This window comes from Phodopus roborovskii, unplaced genomic scaffold, assembly GCF_943737965.1.
Source record: "Phodopus roborovskii unplaced genomic scaffold, PHOROB, whole genome shotgun sequence".
Classification (NCBI taxonomy): domain Eukaryota; kingdom Metazoa; phylum Chordata; class Mammalia; order Rodentia; family Cricetidae; genus Phodopus; species Phodopus roborovskii.
In genome coordinates this window covers 919,590-928,491 of record NW_026125700.1, presented here as the reverse complement: position 1 = coordinate 928,491, position 8,902 = coordinate 919,590, and positions in this window count along the sequence as shown.

Below are 8,902 nucleotides of genomic sequence, written 5' to 3'. Positions count from 1 at the left end.
TTATGTAACATTTGTCACAGTCAAAAACGGCTCTAACCACTTTAAATTGATTCATTTATTCCATCTTCATAACTCTATGAGTTTTCAATGGGGAGGAAACTAAGTTGCAGAAAGCTAACTTGTCCAAGCTTGCAGAACTAAATGACAAAGCCAAGATTTGAATACAAGCATTGCAATTTGAGTAGCAATTATTTATTTGAAGTACCAGGTCACTTCTAGGTATATCTATATATGGCTATTATAGTTTAGTTACAACTGCCACAACAGAGTGAAAAAACATTCTGACATAAAGTAACTTAGGAGAAGGAAGGATTTGTTTGAATATACATACAGAACACAGTCCATCATGCCCAGGCAGGAACTCCAAGTTGGAATAATTTTTTTTTTTTCCACACAGCATTACCTCTAACCAAGGAACTCACTTCAGAACCAAAGTTGTTCAGCAGAAAATGTGGAGGGTGCTGTTTGCTAGCTGTCTTGCTTATTCATAGGTTAATGCTTACCTCATTTTCTTAAAATAGAGTCTGAAACACCTGCCTAAGGATGGGGCTATCCACAGTGGGCTATACCTCCCTAAGTCAATTTGTGGACATGGCCATGGTCAATTTGATATATGAAATTACTTTATAGATGCTCTCCTCTCAGTGATTTCTAGATTGTGTCAAGTTGACTGTTTACACTAACCAGGAAAATGGTTAAAAATTGTGTTTCATCACCTGTTCTTTATGTTTTCTGTCATCATTTCTCTCTCTCATATGTGTGTGTGTGTGTAATACAGATTTTTAATACACATTTTTATAATACAGCAAATTAATAAATCTTTAACTGGTGCATTGAATGAGGTTCTTACATAGCAATTGACTAATAAATATAATGAATTTTTCAGCTGAGGACAAGTGAACAGGACACAATTTGTCTACCAGTCCGAACAGAATGCAATTTTATGGTGGCTAACTGTCCAGGTCAGTTGATTTATAGTGAATAGACATTATAAGGAGGTCAGAATATTTTTTACATGCATCCATTTTCCTTTTGTTTGGTCATCTAATATTTTAAAATCTTCCCAGATAGGTTTTTATTTATGAGTGACAATAATTTGTCAGCTTTTGCACTTCAAACTCCAAATTACCACAAGATCATTTCTTAAATAGTGATGACTGATAAAGTTGTCCTTCATATCTGTAAATTGGCTTGCCTTTAATTCATTCCTTCTGGCTTAGAGCATTCATGCCCACACCACAAATATTTCTATTAAGTTACTTCCAAAATTGTTTTTAGAATCCACATTTGAATGGATAAGAGCCAAGCATATATGCTATGCAGGCAATTCTATCTAGTATGCTATCAATGGTGTTTGCCCTTTGACCTTCTCCACTGACTCATATTAATTCCTATGTACATACTTCCCTCATTGCTGACTCTGCTTAGGAATACCACTGTATTCCCTCTTCCCTCAGCCTGAGAATAGATCTCGCATAGAAGACATATTTGAAATGAAAAATATTTCACCAGCACTAAAATGCTGGCTTTCTGCACTGAAATATTATTTTGTTTGTTTTACTTTTCTTTAGAAAAGTAGAGGAAGGAAATTCCACTATGCCTGTCACAGTGATTGACAGAAATGAAGAATGAAAGTAAAGCAACTGTGTTTATGAGCCAAAGAGGTGAAAACAAGACAAGACCTGGATCACATATTTTTAACAACTCAATAAATTTCTTTCACCCATTTCCCAAATCTTCATGTTCTAGTCAGGAAAGAATGACATCAAGTTTTAGTCAGAAATGAATTTTTGTTTGTGAAGGTGGAAAGTTATAAGACTATAAAACATATTTTTAATAAAATTGCAATACCCTTGGAGTCTCACCAAACCCTAGTCCTTAGGGACATGCTATTTTTATAGGAAAGATAACCTTATAGTCATGATTTTGTGCAACTTCAGCAACAAGATTCTTCTTAGGGTTGAAATGGTCTTTTCTAATATTGAGATGTTTTTATTGTTCTTATGTTATATTAGAACAAAATATTAGTTACTTCACTGTCCAAGAGCCTTGACATTGAATGTGAAAATAGAAAGAATTGGTTATGGTTAGTGTGTTTTTTGGAGATTTGATAGGTTACAGCTAATTATTGGTTAAATTGCCAGAACATATATTCATTGGTACCTCTATCATTTTTCAAAAATTCCAAAGAAAAATGAAATTTGTTTTACAGAGTTAAAATGAACCTTGCTTTTGTTTTTATATTTGTTTTTAGTAATTTATTTAACTTTTTGTTCTGTGTGCATTGGTGTGAAGGTGTCAGATCCCCTGGAACTGGAATTACAGAATGCTCAATCATACCATAAGGACACTTACTTAAATATGTTCATAGCAACATTATTCTTAATAGTCAGAACCTGGAAACAAACTCGATTCCTCACAACCAAAGAAAGGATAAAGAAAATATGGTACATTTACACAATAGAGTATTACTCAGTGGTAAAAAAAAAAAAAATAAAAAATAAAATAAAACAAAACAAAAAACCCAATGATGTCATAAAATTTACAGACAAATGGATGAAACTAGAAAAAGACATTTTCTGGGTAAGGTAACCCAGTCAGAGAAAGAAAAACATATCTGTATGTTAGACATAAAGCAAAGGATAACCAGGCTACAGTCCTCAGCTCCAAAGAAGTGAGATAACAAAGAGAACTCTAAGAGGGAGGCATGGATTTCCCTGTGAAGGGGAAATCTATGAGGTCTCCTTGGTAAAATAGGGTGGGATTGGGGAGCATGGGGTGGTGGGATGGGAATATGGGTGATTGGGTTGCTCAAGTTGAGGGGCAGAACAGAGGAGGAGAGTAATGAAAGAGGTATCTTGATAAAGGGTGGCATTTGGGGGTTAGGGAAAACTGGTGCCAGGGAAACTCCCAGGATTCCACAGGATGATCTCAGCTAAGACTCCTAGCAATAGTGGAGAGGGTACCTGAACTGGCCTTCTGCCAGTTCAGATGGGTGACAATCCAAATTGTCAACAGAGAGCCTTCACCCAATAACTGATGGAAGCAGATGCAAACCACAGCCAAACACTGGGCCTAGTTCCAGGAGTCCAGTTGACCAGGAGGAGGGATTGTATAAGTTAGGGCAGGGAGGGTCAAGATCTTCATGAGAAACCCACAGAGATAGATGACTGAGATAGATGACCCAAGTTAATGGGTGCTTAGGGACTTTGGACAACAGCTAGAGAACCGGAGAACCTGCATGTGACCTGATTAGGCCCTTTTTATGTGGATGACAGTTGTGTAGCTTGGTCTCTTTGTTGCCACCAGCGGTGGGATTAGGATCTGTCCTTGGCTCATGAGCTGGTTTTTGACTCTTATTCCCTGGGCAGGAATGCCTCACCCAGCATTGATTCAGGGGGAGGAGCTTGGTTCTGCTTCTACTTGATTTGACATGCTTTGTTGACTCCCATGGGGGGGCATGCAACTTTCTGAACAGAGGAGGAGTGGATAGGGGGCATATATGGGATTTGGAAAGGAGAATGAGAAGAGAGAAAGGAAGTAAAACTGTGGTTGGTATTTAAAATAAATGAAAAAATTAAATAAAACTCACCCCCTTTCCTGTAGTTATTCACCGTGTACCTTAGAGATGTTTTGGTATTCTTTACTGATGCAGTGCACTATAGTTAATAATCACAGGCTTTAATGCCAAACATATTGGGAACGTGGCTGTAGATTAAGATTAGAAATAATTTCACTGTTCAGACTTAGCCATTTCCTTTGCAAATAGCAAATAATTATAGTCATCCTGCAGGATTTTTCAAAATAAATGAGGTATAAATATATGTCACTACAGTAAATGCTTGATTCCATGCTATGCACATTTTCCCATTTCTTGTGGCAGTGATTCCATTTAGCCTCAGTGGTGAGTGATTGCTCCTAAAAATCTAAGAAAGTTGTCATAAATATTTTCCTTATTGTTTCTTCTTGTGCTTCACTTTCACTGGAGTAAATTTATTTTGGAACGGTATTTCCAGCATATGCTGAATGAATTCAACTGAAAAATGATCACAGAAACTTTTTTTTCCAAAAAAACCATCATGTATCCAAGAAATTGACAGCTTTCCAAACCAGAGTGTAATTGCCTGATTCTCTGATTACAGTGGACAATAATGACCTAGGCCAAACCATCTACATGGTACAAATTGAGTACTATTGCTAAAAGTCCCCATGACTGTAACAATCTTGAACATGATAGCTACCTTCTAATATGAAACTGCTTATGTGATTAAAAAAAAAAAAGCATGAGAGTACAGACTTACGCAGATTCTGAAAGAGGTTAATAATGAGGTTATTAATGCCTATAGTCTATCATGAACATGATATGTTATGATACAAACTATATACATTTTGATACATAGGATACTTTTCTGTTTTTTCTGTTAGCATTTGGAAATTTTAAAATTCCTGGAATTTCAAGTGAAAAATTAATCATACTCTGTAATCACTCAACACAAAATTCATTTACAATATAATCAGCAGAGGCTTTTCAAGGCATTGCATCTATGAAATAATTGTTAATTCAGTGTTTGCAAATGTTTCTTGAGTATATTACTCTTGACACATTTTATGTATGAGCTATTCTTATAAATTCTGGATTAGAATTCCAAACATTAAAATGAAGATGCTAACCTTCTGGACCCGCTTTAATAGTGTGGGGACTTTGTATAGTCAAAAGGTAGAAACACTGTAATTATGGATTATGACAAAGCAACGAGATTGATGGAAAGATCCTGATTTATCATGGAGCAAAATATTTTATGACAAGATGATGACCATGCTAAGGTCTAAATGAAAAATTAGGCCATCCATTCAAAAAAAAAAAAAAAAAAAATACGAGTAGAGAGGAGAAAATAGTAAAATCACCAATAAGGGGAAGGGAAAGAAGCAGCTATGATAAATGGTTCCAAATAAAATGGAGAAACACAATACACCCGTGTCAGATTTTTGCGACATCATAAATCTAATCTGTAGTCCTTAAAATTGCCAGTGTCAACAATGACAGTCAAACACATAGACTTTTAGAAATACATTTTTCATTAAAGTAAACTAAAGAAACATGACAAATAAAAATGTGGTTTTGAACTTGATGCTGATGTAAAAGAATTTTAACAAAAAATTTTCATATATGGTAGAATTTTAGTATGGTCAACATAGCATATGATTAATTATTTTAATATAATTTTAGGATTATAATTTTATTACAGCGTTTCTCCCTTACCTTTCCTCCCTCCAAAAGCTCTCCTTCAAGTTCACTACTTTTTTTTTTCTTTTTTTACTAATTGTTATTGCATGTTATGCAAGTAAGAATGGATTTAAGACTTCCTCAAGAAGAGGGTGACTATGCCTGATACTGGATGCCTTGCTAACTACTCAGTGCTAGTGAAGTCATGGTTGTTAGAGCAGACAATCTACAACCACTAATTTGCTAAGCAAGCATAATCCATAACAACAGTTTGTAAACAGATGACAATTTGTGGCTCATATGGCTCCCATGGGTTGAATTCAGATCATGTGGCTTAGCACCTGTTCCCTTAATTCACTGATTCATTTTTGCTGTCACTAAGTAACTTTTAACATTAAATTTATTCATTATGAAAAATGGTAATACTTTTATGTAAGATATTCCTTTCCGGGAAAATATGTGCTGTAGTATTTGTGGGAGAGAACGTGAAGCAAAAGAGTAACTACTGGAGAAGACAGTTGAAAAGCTCAGAGATTTTCATTCTAAGAGTTCTTCCAATTATCTACAAATTCCAATGCTTTTTCAAACAGAAGGTTTTGAAACAATAACAAAACTAGATTGTTTTAGTTAATTTTGCATTGCTATGAACAAAAATGCCTGATGGATTAGGTAGTTTCCTGGTACCTAAATAAAATACCACATCTAAAAACAACTTATAAAATGACTTTAGTTTGGATTTTGGTTTCTGAGGCATTGGCATTGATTCTTTTGTTTTCCTTTAATTTATTGATTTTTTTTTAAAAAAAATTCTATCCATTTTATATACCAACCACAGTTTTCCCTTCCTACTCTCCTCCTGTTCCCTCTTCCACCTCCTTTCTACTCCTCCCCCACATCCACTCCACAAAAAGGGTAAGGCCTTCCTTGGGGAGTCAACAAAGCCTGGCACATCAAGTTAAGGCAGGACCAAGCCCTCCTCCCCTGTATCAAGGCTGAGCAAGGCATCCCACCTTAGGAATGGGCTCCAAAAAGCCAGCTCATGTAACAAAGATAGATCATGGTGACAGTTGAATGGCTTGGTCTGCTTGTGAGGCATTGCTTCTTTATGGTAAGGGAGGCATGGAATTGGGGCAGCAGCAGGAATTTAGCTGCATACATTTTGTCAGCATACAGGAAGCAAGAAGAAGGGGAACAAGAAGTGGTTTGAAGCTATGACATTTCAATGCTTGCTTTCAGTGGTGTACTTGTCCAGCAAAGTTTTACCTCCTAAAGGTTCCATAGCTGCTCCAAACAGCACCATCAACTGGAGACCAACAGTTCACACAGATAAACCCGTGGGAGATTTTTCATGCAAGCATGGGAAGATTGACTTTGGTTCATGGGTACAGATGGTTCAGTTGATGATGGAAAGATGTTGAGCTGCTCAGTTGACATCGTAACAGAGAAGTGAATGCCAGTGCTCAACGCATGACTATTATTGGAAAAGTACTCAAAATTTAGAACTGTCTAATACACACATATGTAACTGGGAAAGTATTCTACTTCAGTTAATTGTCTGCTGGCTCAGGTAACCCGCTGCTTAGAGTAGACAGATCACAAGATGACTCTCAGTGACGTTGTCCCCTCTTTATCCACAGTTCTGTGAGTATGTGTGTAGTGGTAACTGTGAATTGCTTCTACCAAGGGAACATAACAACATTGGTGGCTAAGCATTCCTTGGTTACATTATCAGTATATAGTAATTTATACTCTTAATATCCAACATTTTAGAAGTGGAAGTAGAAATGTGTAAATCCTCCAGTATCACACAGCAAATAAGTAAAGTGTAAGATTCAGTAACAGGTCAACCTGATTGATTCCAAAGCCTGATCCTGAAACTATTATTCTCTTCTGTCCTCACAAGATATATTTAAAGAATCAGCTGGGTGTGGTGGAATATTCTTTTAATCCCAGCAGCCTGGAGGCAGAGGCAGTTGGATCTATTGAGATCAAGGCCAGCTGGTCTGTAGAATGAGATTCAGGGCAGTCAGGGCTATACAGAGAAGCAGTGTCTCAAAAAAGAGTAAAATAAACAAACATACAAAAACAAAGAAGAGTCAGTTTTAGAAGTTTTCTCCAGAAATTTAAAAGGAATAACTATAAAACTTGCTCATAAACTATAATCCCTGAATATTAGCAGTGGAAACATTCCTTAAGATTGTATTAAACTTACAAATTCTCATTTATCACTCCAGATACTGTTAGAAACTCTGGTTGCGAGGCCAAGAAGCCTGTGTTTAAACAGTCTTTCCTAGGTATTTGAATGCTCTCTATAATTTTACAGTCACTGGGACAAAGTAATACAAAAGAAACCACAGAGGAAAAAATATGATTTGCATGAAATAAAGAAAATTGAATATTTGAACATGCTTCCCATGTTTGAAGCCTGAGCAAAGAAAATAATGTTGGTAACAGAAGAAAATAAAAAGAAAGCTATGTTTTGTTCAACAGTTTCATGTTAGGCAGCTTTCAGCTGGTACATTCTGGATATACAATATCAATTTATTTGTTATTTTTATTTCTGCTTTCATGACTAATCTAAGAGCTAAAACAAAATATCAAGCTGTTTGTATTCTGCACTGTGGCAAACAAGAAGAGGTGGTGTCAGTGGGAAGTGTGCAGTCCAACTAAGCATGGAACAGGAAAAAGGAAGGGTTGCAAAGCTCTTGTGAAAATGGAAGGGTTGTAGAAGTTCATTTTAAACACATGCACATGTGGCAGGGATGATAACATGAGTCAAGGAGATGACTATATTAATAAAGGCAGTATTATAGCAAATGGAGTTAATCAAACCCTAGCATTAACTGGGCTACATCAGAAGCCCTACTGCTCTTAGATGCTTCCCTTTCAACCTTACTGAAAATTAAAAACTAATCCTCTTGTGAAGCAAATCTGTTCCACCTGAAACAATATCAAAAACCTTCATCTCAGTCAAATTAATTGCACTAGTATTTGCCGTGGCTGAGAAAAACACTGGGAGTTAATGATAAACAAATTCATGTTATGAGCTAAGTTTCTGATGCACAGCCTCTGATCAACTAAACTAATAAGGTAACATACTTGGGTAGCACCTGCAAGTTTTCAGAACATTTTTACTTCCCATTATCTTAACTGAGAGTCATAAACTGGTGAGTCAGGCAAGAAAGTTGATTCTTTTTCAATTTTACATTGAGAGCTTGGGGATTTCTTGGTGCTTGCTATAACAAAGTCATTGCTTTAGTTTAAGTAGTTATTCAAGGTTGAACTTGTCCTATACAATTTCCCACTTTTTAAATGGGCTGTACTTAAATGGGGCTTCCTCATTCCCACCTGCATATGTATTAGAGCTATTCATTCTGAGATTATCAGGTGAGACTAGATACATGTGAATCATAGAAATACAGGCTATTTGAAATCAGTCTGCCCACCCCAAACACTGAAATTTTCTTTTAGTTGAAAATACATTGTGATGATTATGCCATCATTAAAATCTTATTTCAACAAAATTGTTTTAATTTTGCATTATTATTGTTTACAAAAATATTCTTATTCCATAAATACTTGTGTATATTTATTTCTTTGCAAATGACTTCATTTTGTTTGTTTAAAGTAAGGATCAGGGGATAACTGTGAGACTTGGTTTCTCACCTTCCACCATTA